Source organism: Sciurus vulgaris, assembly GCF_902686455.1.
Source record: "Sciurus vulgaris genome assembly, chromosome: 3".
Taxonomy (NCBI): Eukaryota; Metazoa; Chordata; class Mammalia; order Rodentia; family Sciuridae; genus Sciurus; species Sciurus vulgaris.
The window spans coordinates 157,059,721-157,075,360 of NC_136463.1; the positions used below are offsets into that span (position 1 = coordinate 157,059,721).

A 15,640-nucleotide genomic window follows, 5' to 3' on the forward strand; every position below is an offset into this window, starting at 1 on the left:
TAGATTATGGAACCAACTGAGATGCCCTTCAACTGAATGGGTAAAGAAACTGTGGTATATATACACAATGGAATATTATTCAGTCATAAAGAAGAATAAAATTATGGCATTTGCTGGTAAATGGATGAAGTTGGAGAACATCATGTTAAGTGAAATAGGTCAAGCCCAAAAAAACTAAAGGCCGAATGTTTTCTCTGATAAGTGGATGACGATATATAACAAGGAGGGGGTGGAGGGGAGAGAAGAATGAAGGAACATTGGATAGTGTAGGGAAAATGGTGTAGGAGGGGGTGGGGGATGGAAAGATAGTAGAATGAAACAGTGTTACCCTATGTGTATATATATATGATTACATGAATGGTGTGAATCTACGTTGTGTACAAGCATAGAAATAAAAAGTTGTACCCCATTTGTGTACAATGAATCAAAATGCAGTCTGTAAAAATTTTTTGAAATTTAATAAAAAAAAGAAAACTTAAAAAAAAAAAAAGGTAGGTTGGGTGTGGTAGGACACACCTGTAATCCTAGCTACTCAGGAGGCTGAGGCAAGTTCATGGCCAGCCTCAGTAACTGTAAGACCCTGTCTAAAAATAAAAAAGAAAAAGGGCTGGGGACGTTACTCAGAGGTTAAGCACTCCTGGGTTCAATCACCAGTACCCAAAAAAAAAAAAAGAATATCTAATAATTAGACTATTTTACATGCATATATATACATCTATGTATACACACACACACACACACACTCACATACATATATGAAGAGAGAAAGAGAAAAAGACCTAAAATAATTTCTAAATATATGAGTCAAAACCCAACAGAATTGAAGGAAGAAAGACATAATTGAACAATAATAACTGAGACTTCAATAGACCGTTTCTAATAATGGAGAGAACAACTAGACAGAAGAGCAACAAGAAAATAGAACACCTGAACATTATACAAAAATTGGACCTAATAGAGGTCAATAGAAATCTCTGCCAAAGGCAGGATAAATATTTAAGTGCACGTGGAACATTCTTCAGAACAGACCATATGTTAGTCTATTAAAAAAAAAAACTTAAAAGAATTGGAATAATGTAAAATAACTTCCTCAACTACAATGGAATGAAATTAGGAATAAAAAAAAAAAGGAAGGTAATTCACAAATATGTGGAAATTAAACTCCTAATAACCACCAGGTCAAAGAAAAATAATCACAAAGGAAATTAGAAAATACTTTGAGACAAATGAAAACAACAAACCTACCAACACATACAGGATGCAAAGACAGCACTTGAAAACTCTATCTCCATTGTTTACAACTTTTAAGAATGCGCTCCAGAGCTGTAATTTAAACAACAACAACAACAAAAATCTACTTGTTCTGTTAATTCCTTCATGTTATAGTTGGAGACTCAGAAGCCCAGAAAAGTTGAACAACTTTCCCACAGTCCTATTGCTTCTCAGTGGAGACTCTGCAAGACACAGGGACTCCAAATTCCTACATTATTTGGGGGACCCATCAAACATTCCTTCTTTTTCCATCACAATTCTCAGAAATAATGTTTCTTCATTTCCACAAACCACAGTGAACTGCATAATTATCTAATCCACCATACTGTTTCTCATAAAATATGAGGACTTTATTTCTCAGTGTATATCCTAGTACTTTGATTAGCAGTTTTGAAAACATACATCAGGCACCCATTATATTAAAGTCATTGGGCTTGGTAGTAGAGAGAAAGTGAGCAAGTCCTGATGTCTTCCACTGAAGAGGTCAGTCATGATCTAGTAGATGCTCCATAAATTCTTCGCTGATTGAATAAATAGATGTGATGCCTACAACTGGTTGGTCCTGCCTACTTAATAGTACTGCAGAGATTTGCTTAAATTTTTTGAAACATCATATTAAAAAGTTTGGCATGAGACTGTGGAACCAACCTAGATGTCCTTCAATTGATGAATGGATAAAGAAACTGTGGTATATATATACAATGGAATATTACTCAGCTATAAAGAATAATAAAATTATGGCATTTGCAGGCAAATGGATGAAACTGGAGAATATCATGCTAAGTGAGACAAGCCAATCTCAAAAAAGAAAAGGATGAATGATCTCGCTGATAAGCAGATGATGACACATAATGAAGGGTGGGAGGGGGGCAAGAATGGAGGAAGGAGGGACTGTATAGAGGGAAAAGAGGGGTGAGAGGGGTGGGGGGGAAGGGAAAAATAACAGAATGAATCAAACATCATTACCCTATGTAAATGTATGATTCCACAAATGGTATGCCTTTACTCCATGTACAAACAGAAACAACATGTATCCCATTTGTTTCCAATAAAAATAAATTAAAAAAAAAAAGTTTGGCATGAAGCAAGAACTAACCAGACACCAACGTCTCCAACATTATATCAAAACCACTAATGACCACACTGAACTCAAATTCTTCAGATCCCCTAAGTCTAAAATCAGGTTTTTACCAGGTGTTTCCCAGTGACAAATGACATCCTGTGCTTCTAAGTGGGTAGGTCACTTCTTGCACCTTGAAAGAACAAACTTTAAAGAGACTGATTTTTAAAATATTGACAGCAGCAACAAGAAAATGCATCCCTAGTTTAGAAGGTAAACAATGATGGATGCAATGCTAAAGCACAAACATAGGGGGGAGGGGGAGGGAGAAAGAAGAGTGCAAGAAATGGATCACACTGCAGAGTGAATTCGAGGTCCCCATCTTTTCTAAAAGGAGCGGGACCTAGTTCTGCTACTGTCACACACACACAAGTTCTCACAGGAGAAATTGTGCCAACTGGGAAACAAATAGTTTTTATCCTCTGTGGGCATAATGCTACCAACGAAATGCAGCTCAGGAAGAACCTGCACATTTGCTTTCAAAGGCTCTCTGTCTCTTGATGCTTGATGGCTCTCTCCTTCAGCAAGAAGAAAAGCTCTGTTATTGACAAGCTCAGTGGTAAAGGATAAAGGCTGGAGAAGTGTGCATGGGTAACAGGAGATTTCATAAAAGGGACCTGGAATCAGTGAGTCATGGAGACGGACAGCCTAAACAAGCATTTTCATAACTAAATTGAAGATGGCCAGAATCACTGAATTCAGATTTTTTTTTTCCCAATTTTAACTTACTACGTATTAACGAACACTTGGTGATGCTTTAATTAGGACTGGATTGGTTATGCCGCTATTAAAATAAGTCAAATTAAATTAAAAACACTCCAAATAGCTTAGTGGTTTATGATAACAAAGTTTAATTCATTGTTTAAGCAACATGTTTGTCACGATTGGGAGAAGCCCCTTGTTGTTGCTCAGAAGTCCAGGCTGATGGAGCTACCACTGTCTCCAACACTGCTGGTCACCCTGTCAGAGGGAAGATTGTGCTAGAGGGTCGTGTTGAGGCAATCACATGATCTGGCCTAAAGTGACAGATCAATGCCACTCACAACTCATGGGACAGAACTAGTCATGTGACCCACCAAGACTCAAGGACAGGAAGGACAATCCTCCCATGTGCCTGAAGCTGAAAATCCAGAAATACTTGGCAAATAGTATCAGTGACTGATAATACTGATAATTGAGGCAGAATAGAAATTCCAGATGCTTCAGTAAAACCGCCCATGCACCATCAAATCTTCAGAAATACATGTGTAACTTCCTACTAAGTGCCAGACTCTGCATTACCACACTGCAGGCATTTATCTTATCATTTTGTGGCTCCTGTGGCTTCAGCCCATCATTTCTCTATCAGCAGGCAGCTAGAATCCTAACAGCCATGTCTCCACTGATTGCAGAACCCACCGTACAGATATGCTGTGAGTGAATAATCAGTTCCACTGGAAATTGCAGGTGGAGTAATTTCGGAACGGGTTCTGCTACAATAGATGATGGAGTTTAATGTGATTTGAAGTCTAATGCCTGTAAAGATAGGGTTGCAATTGCAAACGCCTTCAGGGGACAGACAGATAACATAATTGCATGACGAGACCAAGTGTAAGGAGCCAGGGGCATGGGGCCGAGCTGAACCCACGGGAACTTGGCCTATCTAGAAGAGCAGAGCATCTCCTCTGGATTCCTATTAAAATCTTGATTTTGAATTTTGGCAAAAAAGAGAAATCCAGCTTATAAAATCATAGCATGAATTTGAAATGATACCTTATGAACCGAATAAAGCATATCCATAAGCAGTATTTCACACCCACACACCCCCGTTGCGACCAATTTGCACCCTCTGCCCAAGAGAGCTGATCCCGTGAGGCTGATTACTTCTTGCTAGGCGCAGAGATCATGCTTCAGGTAGCTGCCACCTGGTTAAGGATGGAAGGCAGAGAGGGAGTCACAGGCTGTGAGCGAGGAGAGAGGGCAGGAGGCTTCTGAATGAACTGACACCACTTCTGCAGAAATATCACTCTAACAAGGGATGCTTTTTAGTAATAGCTAATATCTCCTTTTAAATACAAGGAAGATTGAAGTACACAAGCAAATGAACTATAGCATCCAGTTACAATTAATAAAGGGCTTATCACTAACTTTCAGTATTGCTAAATTGTGTCGTGATGAATTTTAGTCTCATCCAGCAGACATGTTTTAGCCTCCGCTCCGAGCTCCTCAGCATAGATGGGAGTGCTGCTTAGCAGTTTTAGAGCACAAACTAGGGAGCTGAATCCACCCTCCAAAGACTGTAAAGTAAGTTATTCAACTTCTCTATGCTTCAATTTCCTTATCAGAAAAACATGAGGATAATCTTCACCTTACATTTGCTACGAGGATTGAATGGGTCAGTAATACACATAAAGTGTTTCCAGTCATGACTGGCACAAAGTAAACCTAGAGCTAAAGCATTCTAAATTGTTCCTTAACACTTTCTCCTTAACTCTGGGGAAATCCTGTGGTATCTATCACCTTTACTGAGAGAAAACTTCTCATTTTTTTTTTCTCAACTCACTCTGACCTTGATAATTGTTCTTTGAGTGTCAAAGTCTTCCAAAACAGGAACGAATGTCTGTGTGGCTGCAGTAACATCTTACCAGGATGGTCTTTCTCTTGTAGGGAATTAATTTCCTTTTCACAACATGGTGCTGGTCAGTACTTCGTAGAGAACCCATGTCTAGTTCCCTTTTCCCACAGCCTGTTCCTTTGCAGATACTTTAAAATCCTCTTGAATATTACAGACCAATCATTTAGCAAAGCAAATAGTAATTTCTTTGCAGGGCACTCCTGGGGGATCTGGTGTTTTGACCATCTGCAGCTATGGAAACAACAGATGAAGTGTATGGGTCATTGGAATGCTTTTCACTCATGCTTCCTGTGGCAGAGACTACTAATTGCCTCTCAGTAGCCTTTCACCTTCTTTTTAAAGAAAGTTTTAGCTGAGCACATCACTGCCCCACTAAAACATTTCCCTTGTAGCTTCTGTTGCCATGTGAAAGTTCTGGCTAAAGAGATGAAAGCCAGAATGATGTGTGTGCCCTCCAGGAATTAATTCCTCATTACAGAAGGATACCAATTCTTTTTTCAACCTTTCTTCTGTCTTGATACCTTGATGTAAATATAATGGCTGGAGCTCTAGCAGCTATCTTAGATTATGAGGCTTAAGACAGCAATACTCAAAGTGTAGACTGAAGACACACAGAGGACAAAATCATTATTCAGAAGGTTCACAGGATCCTTCCTTTCCTAGTCACATATACACATGAAACCTAGAACTTTCTTCATATACTTCAACCAAAACAATACATACGACAGATTGCATATAGTAACAGATAAAAGATTCAAATTATCTAATTATCTTCTATTAGGTCAGATAGGAATTTATAAAAATATAAAATAATGTCATTCTCACTAATATTTTTGCTTTAGGAAATGTATTTATTTTTATTAATCTGTCCTTGTTAACATGTAGCACGTTTAGAATGATTTTAAATGAATTTCATCAATATTTTTAAAGTTTCTTTTTTAATTTCTCATATGGCAATCCACATAAAGAAAAGTTCTTTGGGCCTTCAATAATTTTTTAAGACTATAAAGAGATCCTGAGACCAAAGAGCTTGAAAGCTGATCTTGTCCCACATTCTAGGAATAGTTGGGAGAGAAGCTACAAAATCCCTGAGTTGATGTCAACTTCCTTTATGTGAGCAAAAATTAAACTTATATAATGTGTAAGCCACTGTCATTAGAGGAGTTTCTGCTATGTCAAGCCAAGCTAACTTTTACCAGATTTGTTCCTGCCTTTTGTTATTTGAAGTGAGACCATGGCGAAGGACACAATAAACAATTAAAAGTCGAAGATGTCCTGTGACCTCTCTGTCCAGAGCACTGGTTGAAACAGCACAGTGTGAAGCATGCAGTCCTGGCCCTTTTTATGCCTGGAATGTCGCCAATGTCTCGATGCAGGGTTTGCAGTAGTTGCACACCCAGTGAGTTCTTCCTGACTCCATACCTAGTTTTCAGGGAGCAGAACGGGCTGGGGAGTCTGGTCCTAGTGAAGCCAGAGTGGAGGTAGAGAGATTCTTGTGTGTCTGGGGACCTAGTCAGGTCACATGGCTGCCAGGAACCCCTTGGCAGCGTGCCTAAGATGGGGTGCGGTGGGGTGGAGCAGAGGCCCTGCCACTGGGAAAGCTGCCCTCAGCCTCCTAGGCACCACCTCTGTGTTTCCTGCCTTCACAAAAGACACACAGGAAGCCCAGCAGCTGGTCACTGCCAGGAAATAAGGGCCACAGATTTTAGGGCCGTGGGAAAGGGGTCAGGGAAGCTGGGGTGGTGCTCCCATTCTAAGTGCAAACCTAAGGAGCAGCTGGAGAAAAGGATAAAAGTGTCCTGTGAGGCGAAATGCTTTCTGCTCCCTAAGGAAGAGACTGCAGTCTGCCACACAAAACCCACACCAATTCTCCTTCAGAGCGGAAGACGGGCTGGGCTTCCTGTAAGTCACCAGCCTTGACCACTTTAACTGAGCACGTTTGAAATTCGACTTGCTACAGGGATTTAAACCTGATTTTAGTTGAACACTTACCAGAGGTGGAGCAGATTATTTTCCGTTTTTGCAAGTTTGTTGGAAGTACTACATTTTGAATTAAAACTCCCTTGAGAATAACATGGCCAATTTGCTTTCGTTTATGACTCAACTTAGAATGATTCAAATCACTGCATTTTCCTCAAGTGGAGATTTTCTTCTTTCTTTATGTTGCTGTAAAGAAATGACTGCCTGTTGTTCGGTTCACCACTGTTTCTCCAGCGCCCATGACTGGCATGCTGGGAAAGGGTTAAAAATGTCCTCCTGTGGTCTGTCAGCATCTCCAAGAGTCACCGTGCTTCCATAGAGGCATATATGAGGTACTTCAGTAAGTCCAACAGCCAAAAGCAAATTATTTGTAAGAGGTTATTTCTAATTCTACAGTGCAGACATTCAATATTCAAACACAATAAGTTTAATTAGGAGTTTTTGGTTTTTTTTCACATGCTAGAGCAACTGGAAAAGCGTCCTTGGGAAACTATCTGAATTGCTTGGTGGCAAGAATACATTTAGATGATTGATTTCCTCTCTAGCTCCCCTTTAAAGAAGTTGCCAGGTTCCCAACTGAAGTGGAGCCATCACACAGGTCTGTGAAGTGTCATGTGCCATGCAGGTGTCTTTTAAGAGCTCAACCAGAGAGACCAGTCCTTATCTGAGCTGTGGGCCCCCCAGTGTGCATAGAGCTCCAAACTGGGGGGCCCACTTCCTCATTCTTCCTCTACCTCCCCATGATTCTGAACCGACTCTTCGTGATATTTGTTATGTTGGGTTGTGTAGGTTGCTAACCATGCATCCCCCCCAATAGGCCCCTGAAATGTCTAGGACACAAAGGTGGTGGAATAGCAGAGACAAAGGGATGCATGTGTGCATGCGTGTGTGTGTGTGTGTGTGTGTGTGTGTGTGTGTGTGAATGAGGAAAGGTGGCAGGATGGCCTCCCAGTAAAAGTCATGGAGCTTCATGGATTATTTTATGAGTTCCTCACTGGGCTCATCTTTTAAATTCATATCTTTCTCTCCCCTTTATAAAGAATAACATAGAAATCAATTCTAGCCCAGAGTGAGATATCCTGTATTAGAAAGAAGATAGAGAAATACAATTAGAGAGATCTAGAGTCTCTTCTTGCAGAACCCCTGCCCCCTGCAGTCTCTAGCAGACCTGGTCCTCATGCCTGAGAATGAGCTTCCAGAAGGAACTCCCTTTACTGCTGGACTCTCAGGGACACATACAGTTGAATTTGTTGATTTCAACCACTGCAGCAGGAGCTGACAGATATTGACATTTAGAAAAGATGCTGTAGGCCAGATAAAATTGAGATTAAACCAGGGCAGGTCTTTGGGCCAAAGGTGGCCCTGTTCCCCAAGTCTGACTGACAACACACTGTATCGATGTGTATTAGCTGCTATCAGAGATTGACTGTTAGTGTTCTTGGGAATGATACTGGAGAAGGAGAATAGGCCTAGTTTTAGAAAATACTTGCAGAAGTATATAAGGCTGAAGTGTTGATGATGTTTTAAATTTATTTTCAAATAAGTTAACAAATAAATCATATATGTGTGTATCTATACATGTATATGCATATAGAAATATATGTATAGATACATATATACACAGATGGTATATACACAATATGAAAAATGCTAACAAGTGGTAAATCTAGGTGGTAATTAGAAAGATATCCTATTCTTTCAAAGATTTTTATGTTGGAAATATTTGATAATTAAAATCAGAGAGAATGGCTTATTATGGGTTTCTCATCAAATATTACAGTTTTTAGTTCGGCAATTATAATTTTATTATCAACTATTGTTATGGAATTATTTTATTATGCAAATCCATATCTCTTGAATATAGAAAACTTGAACCAATTGACTAGAGTCTAAGTGAGATAAAGAATTGACTTTCTAAATCTGATGCACTAGAATGATTGACTAAAGTTTATCATGGTGAAGGAAGTATGAAGGCCTCTAGAACACAGTCACATTCCAAGTACTCCTCTATGAATGTCGCTATACTGGCTTTGATTCATTCAGCCTTTAGGTGTTTGCTATGTACTTGGGGATTGAGGAATGGGCAGTCTGCTCCCAAAGGGTTTCCAGACCATCCAGGGCATGAGTGTGGGGATAAATGTGGCCAGCGCAGTATGATCAGAGCAAAGATTCAAGAGGGCACAGGGACAAGAAGGGGAACAAAGGAAGCAGTGGTCATTTGAACTGGCCATCAAGAAGGGTCAGCAGACAGGATTCAAAAGGCAGAATTCAAGAAGTGTAATGACAGGGAGGTTAATTAAGGAAGACTTGAAAGGGTGTGGGTAGGGTAAAGGAAACCGTCAATGGATAATGAGAAGACCCATGGTGGGGTACATTACCACCCCTGGGCCTAAAAGGGGCAAGAGGAGGGGGCACTACTTAGAACTCAGAGAGAGTATTTGTGGCTTTCAGTAGAAGGTTGCAGGCAACTTGCAGTGACCCAGCAGGGAGGGAACCAGGGGAGTAAATACCCTGACCCTTACTTCCTTTCTATCCGGTCTCCCAAAGATGTCTCCCACTGACTGGGCCCAACAGGAAGCTAGGGAGCCAAATTGCTCAGTTGATGCAGTTCCAAAAGTTCAGCTTCCAGCAACAGAGGGTAGGGCAAAGAATGTCCCAGTGAGCAGTATTATTCAGTAGTGCATAATGCTAGAGATTGGCCTCTAAATAGGCATAGGGGAGAAAGGGGCAGCCAAACGGTCACTGTAGGAAAGGTCATGCTAGGGAAGAGGAATGACATAAGCCAAGGCAGACAGCAGCCTCCCTTGCTCAGAAAATACAGGTTTTCCAGACGAGGGTCTAATTGTTTTACCAATAGAAGAAAGGAATTTGTCATAAACTCCCTCCCCCTGTCTTCCCCCTGCCTTCTCATTTACTCCACCTAGGTTATTTTTTACCATTTTGGCATTCTTATGTATGCAAAATAGATGGGTTTTAAATTATTTAATAACTGTAGCTGGCACCTTTCTTTTAAAAGTTATTTTGACATGGTTTTTTTGGTTTGCTTATCATGTGTATGTGCTTTGTGTTCTCCCCTTGATTGTAAGTTTCCCAAGGCAGCAAAGAGGTTGGACTCACCTTTATACCTTGAACAGTGGTCTGTGTATTGTAAATAATGTGACTATTTAATGACACTCATATGCAGGATAATCATATTCTTTGTTTAGAGAAACAGCTCTATGAGAATTAGCTGTGATTAACTATAGTTCTAATAGATTGATGATTAATTATAAATAAAGGTATCTTGTATAGAGATTTCCAATATGTTTAAATAAGAAAATCTCCTCTGAATGTAGAATATTTTTATAGAGTCTGCATACTAATAGGTTTAATATACACTAATTAAATAATGACAAAAAGTTGTTCTGAATTCATATACACTTATAATTTATTAATCAAAGCATCCCCATTCATTTCAAAAATAGTTGTATGTATTATTCAGTAATCATTTGATGCTTGCAGTCCATATGAATCTTAGAATCCTTTACGATAATTCCATAGTTAAGAGTCTTCCAATTAATTTTAAGTGGCAGATACTTTGTTCAAATTAACATAAACAAAACGGGAACTAATTAATTAATTAATGAGACATCCAAGAGGTGGCACTAGTTTTAAATAAGGCCCAATTCTGGCATCCAAATGGTGTCCCCTGTCTTCCTCTCCCTCTCTCCATCTATTAACTTTGCTTCCTCCTTTGTTGTCTTCTTTCTCCAGCTGATTTCCTCTTGTTGGTGGCAGAGACAGCCACAGGCAATTCTGGGAACGTTCAGTCCTTACAGCTGGTGATCCAGGAAAAAAGAGAACATCCACTTTCTCATGCAGCATCTGTCTCATCCCCCGTTGCGGGTTCCCATTGCCTTGTTTTGTGTACCCACACAAAATGGTATACAGAGAGGAACAAATTTGATTTGTCAACAAAGACCACCTGACCACCAGGTGAGGATAGGTGTGGGAAGAACAGCTAGGACTGGATAATTCACAAAGGCAAAAATGCTGAGCAGATGAACAAGGAGTGGATGGGTATCCCCACAATCCACAGGCTGTGGCTGACCCCCAGTCCCTGTTTCCCCTTCTTTTCTTCCCTCATTCACCAATACAGATTTCTTCAACAGGCACTTCAGAGGACAGTCTAGTGAACTATAACACCTAGTAGTTTTTTACCATCCCTTACTAGGTGGTTGTTTCCAATGAGTCACAAATCCTTCCCCAAATAATATGACCTCTTATAACCCTATAGTTTGTTCTACCTTTCCTGTGTATATATTCATTTGGTAAATATTTATTGTACAATTAAATATGTCAGAAAAAGTAGTGAATATGAATCTAAAACTCTGAATTTATTTTTGTTTTTATTTACCAACATCTAACTAAAGAATTCTTTATTCTAAAACTGAATAACATTGTGATCACACAAACTTGATTTCCATGTCTATAGTTATCTGTTCGCATTTGTGCTCAGGCAGAACAAATAATGAAGTTTTTACCAGAAGGAAAGAGAAGAAAAAAATTTATGTCCTGTTTTAGTAACTTTGTGATTTAAAAAAAAAACCTGTCTTTTATAAAATATTTAAGAGATTATTTTCAGCCTTGAATAATTTTGTTATACGTTTTTCACCATCACGAGATTTTAGAGTTATTTTTTACAACTATGGATTGCATATTTTGTTCATAAATATGAGTTAGTATTTGAATTTTAATGTCTTCATACATTTTTTTGAATTTATAGAAAAGACAGTCCTCTGTTGACCTTTTTAATATTCCGCTCTCTCATTGGCCACCTATCCTCCACCTTTCTTCCATATTTGTAGGAATCATTTTAGGAGGAGGAGCAGTGGAAATGCCAGCCAGTCAGAAGACAGAATATTAAAAAGGTCAACATCATACAGTTCTCTGCTGTGATTCATAAAGACATTAAACATTCAATATTTCATCTCCGAACCACAATTGTAATGAGAACAGAAAATGGCACAACATTAATTCATCTTTGTGACAAACACTGAAATGAGGAAGGAAATACACAGCTACAAATATTTGGTTACCATTTAAAAAATATCTTATGTCCTTTATAATGCAATGGGAGTAAATTTATACTTCCTAAAGTCGAGTCCTCTCCCTAAATACTTACTGCCTTTTAAATTAATAGGACTCCTTTGGGAGCATACTGAAATTAGGCTTAATCCTCAAGAGAGCTGCTAATATTACCAGGTTAAAATAAATAAATATAAAAGACATTTGTTATAAAAATATAAATGGATTGAAATTTTATTTTGGCTAATATTTCACTCTCATTAAAGTAGTTGAGCTGATTATGATTTTCTCACTATTTTAAACTGTTATCCTATTACTACTCTTATATCAACAAAGCCCCCGGAAATAGGATTCTTCAGTGACTCATTCTTCCATAATAGAAGTTTCATTATATCATTAATAAGAACAGAAATAAAGGCTTGTATGTGCCTTTATTGAAGAAAACTCAGGCAGTGAATCAATTCAAACCAGGCCATAAGCCCTGCATGGGTTATGTATAACCCATATATAAAGTCCACATGACTTTATATCTCTATTCTTCTTTCCTTTTGTGTGCGAGGTGGGAGGTGCAGGACAGAGTCTTGTCAAGACTGGGAATCCAACTCCAGTGGTTCTCTGAAGTGACTGCAGAGGTGTGACCCAGAATGAGGGGATAAGAAAGGTGGTTACAGTCAGAGACAGGCAACAGCAGAATCCACCATGGCCTCCAGGACGAAGGGCAAAGAGACAAATGCCAGAGGCCTTTGTCAGAGGCCTGTGAGTAGGAGCTGGAGCTCTGGATTGTGAGCTCGGTTTGCAGAGGATAAAGCGACTGCCAAACTGATAGGGGGCACACAGATGTGAGTGGTGGGAACATCAGGTTAAAAGGGAACAATTCCATAAGAATTGTTATGGAATTCCATAAGAATTCCATAAGAACAATTCCATAAGGCCCACTGTGCTGACCCCCATGGGCTTTCTTTTCCAAGAAGCAATTTACCTGCAGCCTTGCTAGGCTTAAATGAACAGGCTATGTCACATTCCTCAGCAAACTACCTGTTATCAGCAGGAGAAACGCAGGCCCAAAATAATGTCAATAAGAGGAAACCCAAGTTATCCTGAAGGGGGAGACGTCTGTGATCCTTTTCACAGACTAGATCCCAAAACTCAGGGAGACAAGGATAATTCCTCCTAACCATAAAATCTGTAAGAATTTATGGTTAAGAATCCAATTAGAGGAGCTGTGGTTGTAGCTCAGAGATAGAACACATGCCTCATATGTGTAAGATCCTGAGTTTGAGCCTCAGCACCACATAACAACAAATTAATTAAATAAAGGTATTGTGTTCCTCTACAGCTAAGGGGGAAAAGAATCCCATAAGAGGACTGGGGCTGTGGTTCAGTGGTAGAGCGCTTGTGTGAGGCACTGGATTCAATCCTCAGTCCCACATAAAAATAAATAAATAAAATAAAGGCATTGTATCCATCTACAACAACAACAACAACTACAAAAGAATCCAATTAAAGCTGGTCGAAAGCATGGGCAAAAGTGACCTAGAGTTGTTATGGGAGCTCGAAAGTCTAATGTTATCCTCCTATTAGTCGAAAATCAACAACTGGGTGGAACTGGGTGGAATTCTCTGGAAACTTCTCTGGGATCCCCAATAAAACTGGAGTGCAGACTGTCCTGCTCCTGAGAGGACCCCCTCTCTCTCTTGAGTGTCCCCTTTCCCTTTTCCTATCCCTTCAATAAAACTCATGCAACATGTCTGAAATCTTTCTGACTTATTAATAGAATTGGGGTTTGAAGGGGGAGTGGTCTTTGCACTGCCTCAGTTTCCCAGAAGGCTCCAGCCCTGTAACAAGGGCAGCTCGCTACAATCTTCCCTTGACCTGAAGTCAGCCAGGAAAACCAGACAGAAAGAGACCCAGGGGCCAGTTCCCTGGCTCAGAACAGGGGAGAAGAGAAAAAATGGGCAGGGGAACAAATTGACAGTAAACAACAGAAATGTTGGGGGGACCTGAAAGTCGTATTTGAGGGCTCTTAACATAGCATGGCGGGAGGAGGTGAAATGACTGGAGGAGAAAATGGAGGAGGACGTGGATAGGGTGTAGGAAAAAGAAATCTAACACGGCCCTCGGGGATGCAGTAGAATTTTGGTGAAGCTATTTCTCTTAGAATATTATTTGGACAACTGCCTTAAATGATGTTAAAAAATAATAAACCTGCCAAAAGAATTGTATGGAATATCCCCTGGCACATTCATTTTGAAGTGGGAGATGATGCTGACAGACTGTGAACTTCTATCTTAGGGGTTTTGGTTTCTCTGTTTTTTTCTCAATCTTGGCATTAAAAAAAAAATCCTCTATAAAATAAGCCATTCCAAGTTCTTTGATATTCAACCAGATCTTGGTACAGAGTGAATCCAGCTAGACTGTTGGAAGACTTGTTAACTAGAGTGTGATCACTGCCTGCCTTTTTACCATGGCTTATTTACTACTAACACATATCATCTTGTGATGCTAATGAGTGCCTTTCACCCACTAGATCCTGGAGTGCTTTAGGAACTAGGAATGCAGGCTCGCCGAAATAGAACTCTCTCTGGGGTGGAATAAGACAGCTGTTAGCCTTGCAGAAATGTTGCACAACAGGCTGAGTGGAAACCAAGGAAGGCTTCTCAATCTAATTGAAACTGCAAGAAGAATTCAAGTTGATGGACTAATTGCTGAGGCTGGCATTTATTCAAAAAACCAGGGCCTATTCTTCTCTGGCAGTGAGTGGCACAGCAACTTAGTTCCATTTAATAGATCCTGCTTCTTCCATTTAAGAGATGAGGAAACTAAAGTTCACAGACACAAACTATGCTTGAGAGGATTGGATTGCAATGCATGCCCTTTGAGTTTCTGATTGCCATTTATCTTTTGAGTCACATGGCACATAGGAGCATCAGCTTTAAAGCGATGGCTTGGTACTAATGTGAGAGAAAGAGTGCACCCATGCTGTGCACAATTTCCCAGAAACTGGGCTACCCTGGAAAGGTCATCCAGTGATCCTGATTCAACTTGACCCTACATAGTTTAGGAGCTGGAGGTGGAATGAATGCAAACTACTTTTATGCCATTAAGAAACAGCAGATCATGAGCAATGAAACTTAGACTGATTAGTCTGCAGTTGGGTTCCTCTTGCCTAACACTTCTTTCATGCTAGAATGTCACATTAATTGGTTCTTAATTGAACAATGTGCTTCCAATTTTCAAAACCCAGCAGAGTATAAAACAGAAGAAGTCAGACTCTTGCTCTGTGGAACAGAAAGTCATACGGGTAAAGATGCAGTTCGTAGGATTAAACTCTTCCAACAGATTTCGGAAGGTGTCATACAAGCACTTCCCCACTTAGCATCATAGGAAACAGCTCTTCGGCTTTTCAGTTTTTACATGGAAAGCAGTTTAATGCTACTCGTTTGGAAGAGAGCACAATCCAGGGGAATGGGGGTTTCTGCCACGTCTCACGTGGATGAGAAAAGGGTTAACTGCCGGAGGTCAATGTTGGCTATAAATCAATCAATTAGCCATACATTTATCTAATCAATAAAAACACAAGAGCCAAT

General features: G+C 39.8%; 1 long non-coding RNA gene across 1 annotated transcript in view; it reads right to left on the minus strand.

Annotated features, from left to right (window-relative positions):
* The window catches only part of LOC306655929, a 78,846-nt gene extending 73,729 nt beyond the window's left edge, over positions 1 to 5,117 (minus strand). Inside the window, exon 1 of the long non-coding RNA XR_013762356.1 lies at positions 5,017 to 5,117. This is a non-coding gene — a long non-coding RNA (uncharacterized lncRNA). The remainder of the gene's footprint in view (positions 1 to 5,016) is intronic.
* Between the last annotated feature and the right edge of the window lie 10,523 nt (positions 5,118 to 15,640).